We start from the raw sequence: 15286 nt of genomic DNA on the forward strand, positions 1-15286 counted from the left end.
TGAGATTCTTGGCGATCTGGTCCACTACTTGTCACAATTTAATTTCCAGATAATATATAAAAAAGGAAAAGAAAATATTATCGCTGATTTACTATCACGGCAACCAGTTTTAGAATATTTCGAAAATGAAGATGTCATTCAAGTGGTCAATTTAATAGAATTGTCTGAAATAAAGAGGGATCAATATGAAAATCAAAGAGAACTTACAACTGCAAAGGGAACTGAGCGTAGACACGATATTATATTTAAGATGTTAAAAGGAAGAAAGCGGATTTTTGTATCGGAAAAGTTAGGCCTTGAAATAATTAACAAGTTGCACAATCACTATGGTCACATTGGTGTTGCACAAATGAGAAACAAAATACGACAACACTACTATTTCAAAAATTTAGATAAACTTATCATTGACTTTTGTAAAGGCTGTGTGACATGTAGGCAAAGTAAAACTCGCCGAGGAAGATTGATTGGAAAATTGTCAAGAATTGGACCTGCAACAGAACCCTATGAAATATTGTCCATAGATACAGTGGGTGGTTTTGCCGGAAATAAGTCTATAAAGAAATTTATGCACATACTAGTGGATCATTTTAGCAGGTATGCTTGGATTTCTACTACAAAAAGCCAATGCGCAAAAGATTTTATAAATCTTATACATCCGATCGCTAAAAATAATAAAATAAAGTTAATTCTTGCCGATCAATATACTGGACTAAATTCCGTAGAACTCAAAAATTACCTAAATAGAAGAGGTATCCAACTTGTTTTTACAAGCATAGATTGTGCAAGTTCAAATGGTCTCAACGAACGTTTAAATCAAACTCTAGTTAATAGAATTAGGTGTAAAATTATTGATGGAGATAAACGAGCATGGCCTACGATTGCTGCTGAATGTGTTGAAAATTATAACTCAACGATTCATAGCTCTACTAACTATGAGCCACAATATCTGCTCCTAGGCAAGAAATCAGACATTTCGCCAATATATGAACCACCTAGTGATTTAGCTGAAGACCGCCAGCAAGCTTTCATTAATTCATCCAGAAGTTTTATGGAAAATAAAAAAAGAGTTGACAAAAATCGAACAACTTTTCAATTTGAAATTGGAGATCTTGTGTACGTAGAGAATGGGAACAAATTAAATCGCAATAAAATGGACAAAGTTCGCCTTGGGCCTTTTAAAATATTAAGCCGGATTTCATCTTCGTTTTATGAAGTTGATTGTGGCAAGAAAAGAAGTGAATCAAATTATTTTCATAGCAGTAAGCTGTCACCTTTTACTTCGCAAAAAATGACTTCGGGGGGGAAGGTGTAAATTATTATCACTTCCATAGTGATATAATTGTTTACTTTTGTTTCAATTGACATACCTGAACTAAAGATTTTTATAATTTATATTGTGTTAGAATCATAAACGTTTATTAGTGGACATTCTATTAAATAACGTTGTAATTTAATTTATTCCTTTCAGGATTAAATACAATCTCGTTATTTATTCAATAAATTAATAACTTACATATATTATCAATATACTGCAGCAACTTAAATACTGTTTTAGGCATTCTATTATCATCCGGAAAACCTACCAGTTGAATTCTTAATGCATCCTTTAAAGCAGACTTAGAAAGATGATGCTGAATATAAAAATCCAATAAATTAAAAACGCTTTCATCTACAGTGATATTGCTATTTTCATATAGTAATATATAATTGTCATTACTTTTATCGTTATTATCTACATCACGAATTACGTCGTTATTCTCATCATAAATTCCACAGTCTTCAATATTATTTATTTCGTGATCACTAATAATACTATCAGTCTCATTATCATTATTTATTTCGTTATCAGAACTATCATCACTGCTTTGTTCATTATAAATGCTGTCACTGCTTAGTGTATCACAACTATTATCACATATATCTCTCTCGACTTTACTATTTCTGGATTCATCATCATCGAATTCTTGAAGAATAGATGTGATGGGTTCTTCACCAGCGGCAAAAAGTTTTTTAGCTTTCCATCTATCCAATGTTCTCAGTGGAACCTATATATATACAGTAAAAAAATATTACTAAACATTTTTAACAATATTTTTATAAATTATATTCACGCATTTAATTAAGTATAACCTTTTTTTTAATATTGTAAAATAGCGAGCATACGTTTTAAAATAAAATTTCGATACGCATACCTACGAAATGTATTTTGCAATAATTTTAATGTGAACGCAATAATCATATATTTCATACTTACTGATGCATTGGGATTAGTTTTGTAAATTTTGTATTTTCTCCTTTTGACTAACGGAGATCCATCTTCTGAATTCTTAAATGACATATTATTTATAACTTTATATATTAAATGACATAAAATGATATAAATTTCAATTGAATTTACAACATAATAACTTTTTAAACCAAATACATTTATATATACGCATTAACTATACATACACTTAAAGTAGGGTTATGTATAGTTTGTTTATATTAATATTTTGATTATACCGCGAAACGATACTAGCGCCTCTATAGTAACCATGAGTAAATTTTTACAAATTGGGTCATAGTGAATAATACATGAAGATCAAGGTGTAATATCTTTTTCGTGTTGTGTCATCACGTGTGAATTCATAAAATTTTAATGAAACTTAATTTAAACCTGGGTGTGAATTTTTTAATTGTGTATCTGACAATAAGAATTTATAGCTGTGTCGTGATGTTTTATTTAATTATTTGTGATGCTGACAAATCATATTGCACAGTGGAAGATTACGAGGTTATACATGATATCGATCAACCGCCAGAAATAGATGAGCACGTGCAATTTTTTTGGGGAAAAGAAAAATATTCGGGAATAATAGTTGATTCATCAGGTAAAATCTTATTTTTTGTCATCTAAATATATTATAAACTAAAATTCAAGAATCTATAATATATATATATGAACAGTTTTATAACACTTTCTAATTATAATTATAGAAATGATAAATATATTTATAATTTATTTACGAGAAAAGAAAATTTATCAAAACTTTATAAATATATTTATAAGAATATATCGACTTAATCGATTGTAATATTTCAGAAAATGATGAAACATTGAAAGAAAAGGCAAAAAAATTAAAACCCATTAAGCGAAAACTTTCAACTTCATTAAGTCAATCACCACTTCCAGAAAAACGACCCCGGAAACCCAAAAAAAATTGGTCCTTCAGTCAAAATCTAGATTCTGAAGTGGAAAAGCCCAAAAAGGTATAACCGCACCAATATCAAAAATAAATAAATGAAATATTAAAAATACTAATGACATAAAAATATTTATCGGTTTTTTTTTTTTTTTTTGTTAATTAGGTTAATTCTCATTCAAAAAAACCTGCAGATGATAAATACAAAGGTCTTCAAGATCAAGTAAAAACGGCGATCCTGCGAAACTGCAGCGATGGAAAGGAAAATAATGATGACGTGTCAGCCACTGATAACTCGACTATCGAAAGTCCTACCAAAGAAGAGCTCAAAATAATGGTTGAGCAACAACAAAATTTACTAGCATCATGTAAATATAACTAATCAATTATTTAATATTTCAATTTTGTAACTGGCATGTATATAATATTGCAATACTAATTCATTCTAATTTATTTATAGTCCAAGCATCTACAAATAAAGAACAATCTTCTGTGGTAAGCTTGAAGACCAATATATTAAGCTCTGATGATGATGATGATGATAGCATAGTCGTTGATGATGGATCCAACGAAGCGATTGAAAATAAGGATGGTGTGAAAATTAATTTACCGCTAACCGAAGTTGAGAAAGTTGATACGCAAGAGAGTGGCAGTTCGAATTCTCAATTGCATGGAAAAGACTGTGGGGAAAAGGTAACTAATAGTTGAAGATGAAAAGCTTATACAGCTAAAATATACTTAAAATATATTAATTAGAAAAATATTTATTATTGAAGTGAAGCAAACTTCTTAGTTTTTCGGTTAAAAATTTAAAAAAAATTATGCTCAACTCAGTAAATTTAGAGAGTTTAATAACAATAATTAATAAATTAAATAAATAATTAAATAAATTTTAACGTTCTCTTTTGTTTCTATACACTTAGACCATAATGTTAAAGGACGGTATTTACTGCAAACAAAGTGCTTATGATGATGCGGTAGATCTAAGTCGGAAATCTGGAACTTCATTTCTGCGGAGGTTGATGGATGGTGTATTTAAGCGAAATGAACTTTTGAAATGTACTCGCACTGGGCGACCTCCTTCTGCTCAAGGTAGACTAAGACAGTCTGAGAAAGTTGAACCGCTGGACCGAGTTGCTAGAAACGCAGTTATAGGTAAATATTTATATTAATACTTTATTACTTTAGAGTCAATTCTATTTTTTATAATTTATAACTCGTTGACAACTTTGTATTACAGACTTTTCTATAGATTATGCAACCAGCCAAGGATGGGCGGTGCCCACCAAAGGACAACTGAAGACGGCGATGTCCCAATGGATTGGGGAATACAAAAGAGCTGTAAGGAAAAATCTTGATCGACAAACTTAAATTAAACTGTTAATTGTTTTTTCCAAGTGCAGGGTCAAAATAGCATATATTTTTTTTTTTTTTTTTGTAACGAACCACAATTATTTTTCTTTTTATGATACATATAATTTTTATTATTTTAAGAATTTTCAAATTTATTTATTTAAGAATTGACAAATTTATTTATTTAAGAATTGACAAATTTATATTTTATATATTTTTTAAGAATTAAGAATTTTTTAATCAATAAATATATATATATATGTATAATTATATATTAAATAAGTTGATTAAAGTATGTGATGTAATATTTTTAATTGTTATAATTGTGATATATGATTGCCATGAGGAGACATGTCTCCTCTACTGAATAAAAAAGGCTTTCGAATTTATTTTTGTTTAATTAATTTTGTTAAATTCCTGTATTAATACAGGAATACCCACTAAAATTAATATCGCAATTATATTTTTATATGTAATTATATATAGTTATATACAACTATATATAGTTATATATAACTAAGTTTTATATAATTAGATATAATTATATATAATATCATATATAATTATATATAGAAAATGGCCCTATATAATTATATATGAATCATATATAATTATATATAGTTGTATATAACTATATATAATTATATATAGTTGTATATAACTATATATAATTATATATAGTTGTATATAACTATATATAATTATATATAGTTGTATATAACTATATATAATTAAATATAGTTATATATAATTATATATAGTTATATATAATTATATAGGGCCATTTTCTATATATAATTATATATGATATTATATATAATTATATCTAATTATATATAATTTTTTTTACCCGGGTAGTATTGTCTATTTTGGTGTAATCTTTATAAATAAACAAATATATTTCTAGCTAATTTTATTTTTTTATTTGTTATATAATATATATCTCGTAGGTTTTACATTCTTTATTAGACGCAGATCCGAGATCGTTTCAGCAAAATAATAATAAAAATATTATTGAATTTAACAAAAATCATCAATGATTATGTTGTTTATTATTAAACTTTACCTCCTCAACATTTTTCGCCACGTTTACAACTGGAATAAAAAACAAAATACCCAATAAATTGCTTTAGGTACAATGTGTTTGAATACTACAAAAATTAACAGTTAAATCGCTAAATACTTTTATTTTTGTCACTAAAAAGAATTATATTTTACTTAAAAACACTCACATGCACAATCATTCTCCCGATTGCTTTCTTTTTTGTTTTCAGACTTCTCTTTCGAGTAAGCAGTTATCATTTCATAAATACAAATATCCTTCCTTTAACTGGAAGGAAAAATACCCTACTTTAAGAAAGCATTCTTTTGTTAAAATTATTTGATAATTCAAACAGTAGTTTTTACGAAACTTTTTTTTGTAAATAATGTCGAAAAAATCGAAAATTTCAAAAATATTCTGCCATGATGATCATAAACAAAAAGTAAACTTCTCAAATGTGGTTGATTTGAAACATTGAAACAATTCATTCATACAAAAGTATTTCGAATCTTTCTGAAATGTCCTTTCGTAAATAGCAGAAGAATATTTGAAACACATACTTTTATATACATATTTATCCAATAGTGAAGTTTATTTCACGTTTGAATAGATACTTGTAATAGACAAACGATTCCGTATTATATTAAGCATACATATATTGAATGGATGTATTTATAGGGTGTACTAAAGTATATTTGAGCGAATATGCCAAAAAAAAATTGTACACAGGTCCAAAACCAGAGAAATAAATCGGGAGAAGTTTCTAAATAAAATATGTTAATATCGTAAAAGAGATGACAAGCGATCAAAGACGTAGTATTGGACGTTATATACTACGTTTGCCATGAAAACAAACAAATCTTTGATAGCTTTTTAGTCGTGTCAATGAATACACAAAAGAATAAAAGAGGCATCTTCGGAAATCCTCTTTTTTATATAATTTTAAAACTGAAACCGTTCAAATGGGGAAATAATTATTGATATTGTTAAAACAGAATATCTATTTTAGCTAATTAACTTTTTTTTTGTTACATAACGAAATATTAAAACTATAATTTGTATTAAAATTATATTAATTATATAAAATATTAATTATATGTATAATAATTATCACGATAATATAATAAAAATATTTTAGTATTGCATCATCATTAATATTAATTAATATTTTTTACTTCATAACGAAAATTGAAACTAGTATGCTTAAATTATAAACTATTGGCATATACAGAAAATGACAAAAAAATTTATTTTTAATCATTATTTTGAGATTTTAAGATTTGGTCTTCTTCAAATGGTGGTTGATTATCGCAGTCGCTTCCACTGCAAGCACTCCAGGTAGATGCGCAACGAAGGTAAAATAATGTGGAAAAAAAATCACGCAAAACTGATTATTTCATAAATATTGTTTAAATAATATTAATTTCACCTTCTGAAAAGATTCCACTATCACTATCAAATACTGCATGTGGATACATAACAAATGTGTACAATATTTTTGCATCATTTTGTACATTGTATTATATATATGAAATGTTCTAAAGATATAAACACTAACAAGGAAACTAGAACACAAAGCAGCTCACAAGTGTAGTGTATAGCAATACACCGCCATATATTCGATGAACACAAAATATCTTTGTAAAAAACAAAAACAAAAAATAAAATAAAATAAAAAAGAATGAGAAGTTGAGAAGTTGAGAAGAAACATTAAAAGAAAATCATTGTGAAGTATTTTGTTTTAGTAATATACAATGTGTTTAATGGAAATTTCGTTTACTTTTGATCATATTTTTATCGAAAATATACACCTAGAATATATATGTGTTATAATTTTGATTTTTAATGATTATTTAACATAATTTATAGGATATTGAAGATTCAGGTGTCTCATAAATATATTTTTTACCATTACTTTGGAGACTCGATAAATGAGTTTAAATTTTTGGTATACATAAAGGTTTACTAGGCAGATATCTTTTTATGATGAAAAAATATGATTTGTAGCGCTAGAGCTGCCTTAGCAAAGTGAATTCTGTCAGAGATAGAAAATAATAACACTTTTTTCTTAAATCAAAATTTTTATTTCGAAAACTAAGCGTCTAGAGAAAAAATCAGAAGAGTACTGTTTTACTTAAAACAGATAAAAAAATACAAAAAATATTATATTTTGAAAAAATCTAAAATATTGCCCTTTGCGCGAGAACGAGGCTGATTTAAGAAAGCCGTGGGGTAGGTTATCGTTCTAAATCTGGGACAGGATCTAGAGCCATATGACAACTACCCTTGCTTTATAGTTAATTGCTAGACTTTTTAGTCTTCCTGTTTGTATAAAACTTCATTCAGTATACAAAAATTTAGAAAACACAGTTTATAACTATATTCCGTTCATATTGAAGCCATTTTTACTAAATATATATGAAGATTTTCATATCAGTTATAGAGTCAGTACAGTGCGACGATGTCTTCGTTTAAGTCTTCTCTAGTTTTGTTTTTTGTAAAAAAAAACAAGTGAAATGATACTTTGAATTGCTTTCAATGTAATATATTTATACACACATATACAACATAAAGAGGATGTCCCATCCCATCAATTACAATATAATATTTGTCTTAATTTTTGACGCGAGAATTTCCTGAAGCATATGAATTACAGCATTAATTAAGTGTTCTCTGGTGTTTGTGGTTCTGAATCAAAGATAATTAGGCTGAATTGTGAACAATAATAAAGCAAGACAACCACGGAAAATATCAAGTGATTGTAGTTTAAAATATTTAATTTATTTCTCGCATGATAAAGTTTTTTATTTTTTTTATTTTAGTAAAATTAAGAAATAACATTCGAATAATCATTGAATAAAGTTTAAAATATGGTTCAGTATTATTACGTGAAAATTTGTTAGATAAGCCGAGGTTCGTATGCTTACACTAGAATTTAATATTTCTGTAAATTGTGTTGGAAACAATACTATCATTAGTTCTAAATATTACTAAAGTTTAACATTAGTTCTCATCAATTGCTTCTCCTCTTACTTACCATAGGTCAGGTTAGGTTAGGTTATATTGGCTGCCCACGAAGGTTACACTCAGGCTATCCTCAATTTCAGAGGCTGAGGGCACTTGCTTCATGCATATACCATGCACTACACCAGTCCATGGCAAGTATTAATTAAATTAATTTTGTTGCGAGGGCGTTAATCAAATCCTCGACCCTAAGCATACCGCGGACGGAATTAGTTACGCCTTAACTAACAGAGCTAATAGGGTTGACACTTACTTACCGTAGTCTCAACAAAAACTTATTTATAGTAGCTGAGATAATCAAATTTGAATCCTTCAATATTTAAAATACATTTTCGACTCTATTTACTTTCAGGGCAAAATTAGTTTTAGAACGAAAATAATTTTAACAAATTACAAAGTGGAATAATCAATCACAGTAAGAATTACAATGTTAAAATGGTAATACATTTTCAGGGGGGCCACACAGTATACATATGAATCAATTCCAAAGATTTATTTTCGCGTTATATTTTTTATTTTATTTTATAGCTATATATATTTATTATGGATTTATATAAATAGAAAAAAATTTAATACTATATATTGGCCTTCTAAATTCATAAATACACAATTTTTTTCAATTCAAGTCTTTTGTGAAATAAAAACATCTTTTTTTTTTTGGATTGTCTGAAATCTAAAACCATTAAACATACTTAATCAAAGGCTGATTTAAAAAAAGAGAATTTCAATTTTCGTATCATCGTGTGTTTGTATTATTTGTTATTTATCAAAATTACTAGGTTTTGAAAACTATAGACCAACGAGGTCAAGAAAAAGTAAATGTTTTTGGTTTAAATTTAAAAAAATTTATTATTGTGATAATATCAAGAAATATCTATTCAGTTATAATTCTAGTTCAATAAAACAACAAATATTATTTGATATTTTTGGAAAAAAAGTTCAATAATGATTAAGAATATCAACGCCTCACAATTAAATATAATACAATTTTCTATAAAACAAGATATAAAAACAAAATAATAACTTCATGTAATACAACACTAATCATCACTAATAGGCTCATAGGCTCGATAAATCTATCAAAATATATTAGTAATTTCTTTCTTTAGTAAATTAATTACTTTCACCCCTGTCAGTAAACTCATTTTTAACTTGCTTAATCAATAACAAAATACGTAACTTTTACTTCCATTGTAGTTAAACTAAGCCAGCGCTTAAAAAGAACCTTGAATCGAGCAATAATTATTACTTTGTAGCAGAAATATTTTTTTAAGAATATTTAGATATATTTATATATATATATATATATATATATATATATATATATATATATATATATATAAATATATATATATATATATATATATAAATATATATATATATATATATATATATATATATATCGTTGATATATATATATAAATATATATATCAACGATCTCGGAAATGGCTCCAACGATTTTCATTCAAATGAGTATGCAGCGGTTTTTTGGGGCGAAAAGTCGATCTAGCTAGGTTTCATTTTAAAAAAAACGTCGTTTTATCCGCCCTTTCATGAAAAACTGAAACATACACTGCAAAATATGACTCTTCCTGACATCTCTTGGTGTATATCGTAGTTGACGAAATAAAATTAATTACCGAGACATTCAAATTGATATTCGTGTGTAGATATTTTAAACGGTCGTACATTAGTGAAAAAAGTTGTGTCTTTTTAACTCAAAAAATAGGTCATCCAGATATTTATTTTAATGAGAAATATTACAAACTACTCATGGGTGTTAAATTTTGCACAAAATAAGGCGTAGTAATTTTTTAGATAAATTTGATAATTATAACAAAAAAAAAAATTAAAACCCTCTCCCTGTTTAAGTGATTCAAAGTTAAATAATTCATTTACGTATTGTATATTCAAAGTGTCACATTTTAGAAATGTTGCACAGTCAAACAGAGTAATGGGTCCCATTTTTAAGATGCTTAAACTCAGCCTGTTACAAATTGATAAATAGGGCTGATTCTTAATATTTTGCCTAGCGTCAGAGATGGTCAGAGATATTGAAAAAAATTATTAGAAAAAGTGGCGTAGAATAATTTTTTATACACATATATACCTAATTTCATGACTAAATTCACATTTTTAATTTTTCTATTATTTTAGTCTACACTCAAAATTATTACAAGTATTACTTCATATGAAGTGTGCGTTAGCAGCTTTCTTTGCGAGAAATCTCTTTATGAAGAGGCTACTTGAATGACAGCTACTGTAATAGTGTGAAGGGGGGATTGTTTGTAGTTTGCCGTATTCATAATTACTGTGTCTTGCAGCTGCTATCTACGCCATCTAGCATGCTATATCCCGTTGTATAGTTCCGTTAGTTTATTAATTGAAAAGAAAAGGATATTTTAATTAAGTAAGACAACAAAAGGATTAATTTTATTTACAGAATCAGAAATGAAAGTGATCGTGAAAGATGGATATGTCCATTGATCAATATCATTACAGATACACACACAGAATCATGGAAGTTTCATGATGTATTGTAATAATATAACGATTTTCATTTTCATCTATCTCTGTAAAAAGTATTCAACCATATAAAAATCGAGAAGAAAGAAATACGAATGAAAAAAAAAATGTATCATTAATATTACGGATTTTCACGTGTCAATATTTGATTGCGGTTCATGATTCGCCAGTTTATGTTTCACTGGTTCCTTTAGTCACGCATTCACACATTACATGTATATGCTCTACACATTACCAAGTGACGTCAATATACGTCTGTAATATTATTATACAATGTGTTCGTAATTGATAAGCGTTATCTATCAATAAAAGGCAACACTATTTTTGGATTGAAGCATGCAATGCAAAAAGTTATATTACTTGTAGTAAATTTTTCCAGACATAAAAGATATCCCGATATGACTTCAAAATTAGAATTTTTAAATACACTTTTCTTGAGCTGAGTAAAAAAAATTTGTTAATTTCTACAGCATTTAATTATGATCTACGATGCTTCGGTGGGTGTGAGCTCACTTGTGTGTATAGGATAATGATCCCTCAGGGTAAAATGACCCCTCGTTGTTTTAAGTAAACCACTAAAACCATCTAGGAAATTTATCGATAGACAGCATCTACGTGATCAAATTCATCGTTCAACAAAGACTTATGGCGATGTATAAGCTATTTTGTGTTTCGTAGCAAAAATATTAATTTTACTGCTTATGATCTATAGCAAGACAAATTTCAACGAAAAATTTCTTTTTTTGTGTTAGTTTTCGCCGGCTGGTTGTTTAACTCTTGACTTCTGTTGACTAATAATAATATTGTATACATTTTGGTAAGCTTATAATAAATTTTTAGGTCAGTTTTTATGATGATAATTAAATATGTCGTGGCGGGTAATATGATCCCCTTCATATACAATGATCCCTATTTTGTGTATAAAATTAAGTAAAATGACCCCATATCATGGTACGGGTCTTCAATGTGTTGATTAAGATTATCTTACTAGTGGTTTTTGTTTTCATACTAATCATTACTGCAATGTAAAAGAACAATTAATATTTTATGAGAACTTCTTAGTAAAAAATGCAATTGGATCATTTTACTAACCTATTCTTACAAGATCTTTAAAAGATATTGACCAACATTGCAACACTTGAATAAAGAAATCAAAAATATTTCGACGTTATATATATCTTGAAGAGTTTGGCTATAAATTACATTTTTCTTAGGGTGTCATTTTAAGTTACTTCCCCTACAACGACAGATATTGTTTTCTTGTATCTCAGACCTCTAAATATAAAACTTATATATATATATATATATATATATATATATATATATATATATATATATATATATATATATATATATATATATATATATATATCTCAAAATGTTAGAAGTTCGACCCTGCGTAAGCATTTGGGCAACTCACTAAAATCAAAATCCAAAGTTTGAAAACTTTGATCCAAAGCCATTTATTTACGAGCGACATTCTTAACCGAGTATATTTAAAAATTAAGTACATATTCCTTGTTGGCGCGGGTTTTTGTGTTGCTGCATTCAAAAGTATCGTTTATCAAACTATCAATATATAAGACAACTGATTATATAATCTTAATTCTTCACAAATACTCTGTGTATTTTTTATATCCATGAATGTCAATAATCATTTGTAAGATTTCAGTAATTCGTATTTGAATAATATGATATTTTTATACCATGTATATGAAATATACATAGTATATTAAGTTTAGTCCCAAGTTTGTAAGGATTAAAAATATTGATGCTACGAAAAAAATTTTGGTTTAGGTGTTCATAGAATCACCTAATTAGTCCATTTTTGTATGTCTCTCTGTCTGTCTGTCGTCTGTCGTCTGTCGTCTGTCCGTCTGTCATCACGATTACTCAAGAACGAAAAGAGATATCAAGCTGAAATTTTTATAGTTTGCTTAAGACGTAAAAAGTGAGGTCGAGTTCCTAAATGAGCAACATAGGTCAATTGGGTCTTGGGTCCGTAGGACCCATCTTGTAAACCGTTAGAGATAGAACAAATGTTTAAGTGTAAGAAAAATTCCTTATAGAAAAATAAACAACTTTTGTTTAACATTTTGTTGTAAACATCACTGTTTACCCGTGAGAGCGCTTATTAGGTGAAAATTTTGTAGTATGTATTAATATGAGAATATCAGTTATGTGTGTGTGGCTATTTAAGAGTGGAAATCTTTCTTTATTTACGTGACGTTAAAAAACAGACGATTGTGTCATCAAAACTGTCCATAAATGGTATTTCAACAATTAACTCAGTCAATTGTTTGTTTTCACTTGTTTTATCTTTATTTTTACTTTGATGAAGAGAAAAAAAGACTTCATATAATAGAGAATTCATATAATGACAACCAAACGTTATAAAATATAATTAATTTAATTAGTACAACTCAACACACATGCGAAGACTTTAATTAAACACATAAGTATCAAATATAAAACAAAAATTTTTATTAGAGCGAAAGAAACTCGATTTATGCTCGGCTTTGATTCGATATTTGTTTTGTTTGATTTTTATTTATGTACCACAACGGCTTTCAAAAGAACTTAAATCAAAGAATATTTTTAATAATTGTTTTTAATTAAGAAAAAAGGTATAAATTTTATAGAACAACAATTTTTATAAAAAATATTTATTCATTAATTTTAATTTTCAAAAAGTTTAAATAAAGATGGGGTCGCCCTATTAGCTCAGTTAGTTAAGCTGTTTACTCATGCTTTGGGTAGCGGGTTCGATTCCCGCCGTGGCTAAAATTATTTTAAATAATAGTTGTGATGGGCTGGTTTAGTGCATGGTATATGCATGAAGGAGATGCACTCAGCTTCTGAAATAGAGGAGCTGATAAATTAAATTATGAGCGGAAAGGTGGTAAAACACATATATGGTATCACAATGGGCTCTATAGCCTAAGTGTGTCCTTCGTGGACAGCCAATATAACCTAACCTAACCTAACCTAAATTAAGATGGGATTTCCTACTATCCAAAATCTTAAATGCCTGTTCTAATGTATTGCACTGTTACTTACACTGCGTAATGAACCTAGAAGTTATAAATGCAGTATAATTAAAAGAATAACAAATTTAAAAAAGATTTGGCTTTGCATTATAAAACTAAGCTACTTTGAGGTAGACCAGCTTTATACATATAAACCAGTATATTATTTTTATTATCAAAATGGTTATAATTATATTTTAAATGCTTTAAACCTTTGAAGAAATTTTGTTGTCTTTTGTGGCTCGTACTATGTAGACCAATCCGGCAATTTATTTCTTTGGAAGAAATGGATTAAGACTTAATTCCATTAATTCCGCGAAATTCTTTAGTTCGCATAATACATACTAATGTATAAAGATATTAAAAATATAGTCGTGTGTAGTGAAATGCGTGTCTTTTATCTCAAAACTTCCTAGCAGTGTAAACAACCAACATAGCTCATAAATTAACTGTATATATGACTTTAAAATTAAAAATACAATATAATTAAAACAAGTGAAAACAAACAATTGACTGAGTTATTTGTTGAAATACCATGCATAGTCAGGGTTGATTTCTTTATCACATAACACATACAAACGTGTGACACATACATAACTGATAATCAAGTATAGTACATATTATAAAATTTCCGCCTAATTGACTTCCTCACGGCTAAACAGTGATGTTTACGAAAAAATGTTTCAAACAAAAGTTGTTTAATTTTTGATAAGGAATATACATTTACATTTTACATTTAAACTTTTGTTCTATCTCTAACGGTTTACAAGATGGGACCTACGGACCCAAGACCCAATTGACCTATGATGCTCATTTACGAACTTGACCTCACTTTTTACGTCCTGAGTACGCTGTAAAAATTTCAGCTCGATATCTTTTTTCGTTTTTGAGTTATCGTGTCCACAGACGGACGGACGGACGGACGGACAACCGGAAATGGACTAATTAGATGATTTAGTGAACATCTATGACAAAATTTTTTTCCTGGCATCATTATTTTTAAGCGTTACAAACTTGGGACTAAACTTAATATACTATGTATATTTCATATATACATGGTATAAAAAAAAATAATAATAATATTGTATAAAGTGTTTTAAACCAAACTTCTTTGTTTTCCATACGT

Source organism: Chrysoperla carnea, chromosome 2 (assembly GCF_905475395.1).
Source record: "Chrysoperla carnea chromosome 2, inChrCarn1.1, whole genome shotgun sequence".
Classification (NCBI taxonomy): domain Eukaryota; kingdom Metazoa; phylum Arthropoda; class Insecta; order Neuroptera; family Chrysopidae; genus Chrysoperla; species Chrysoperla carnea.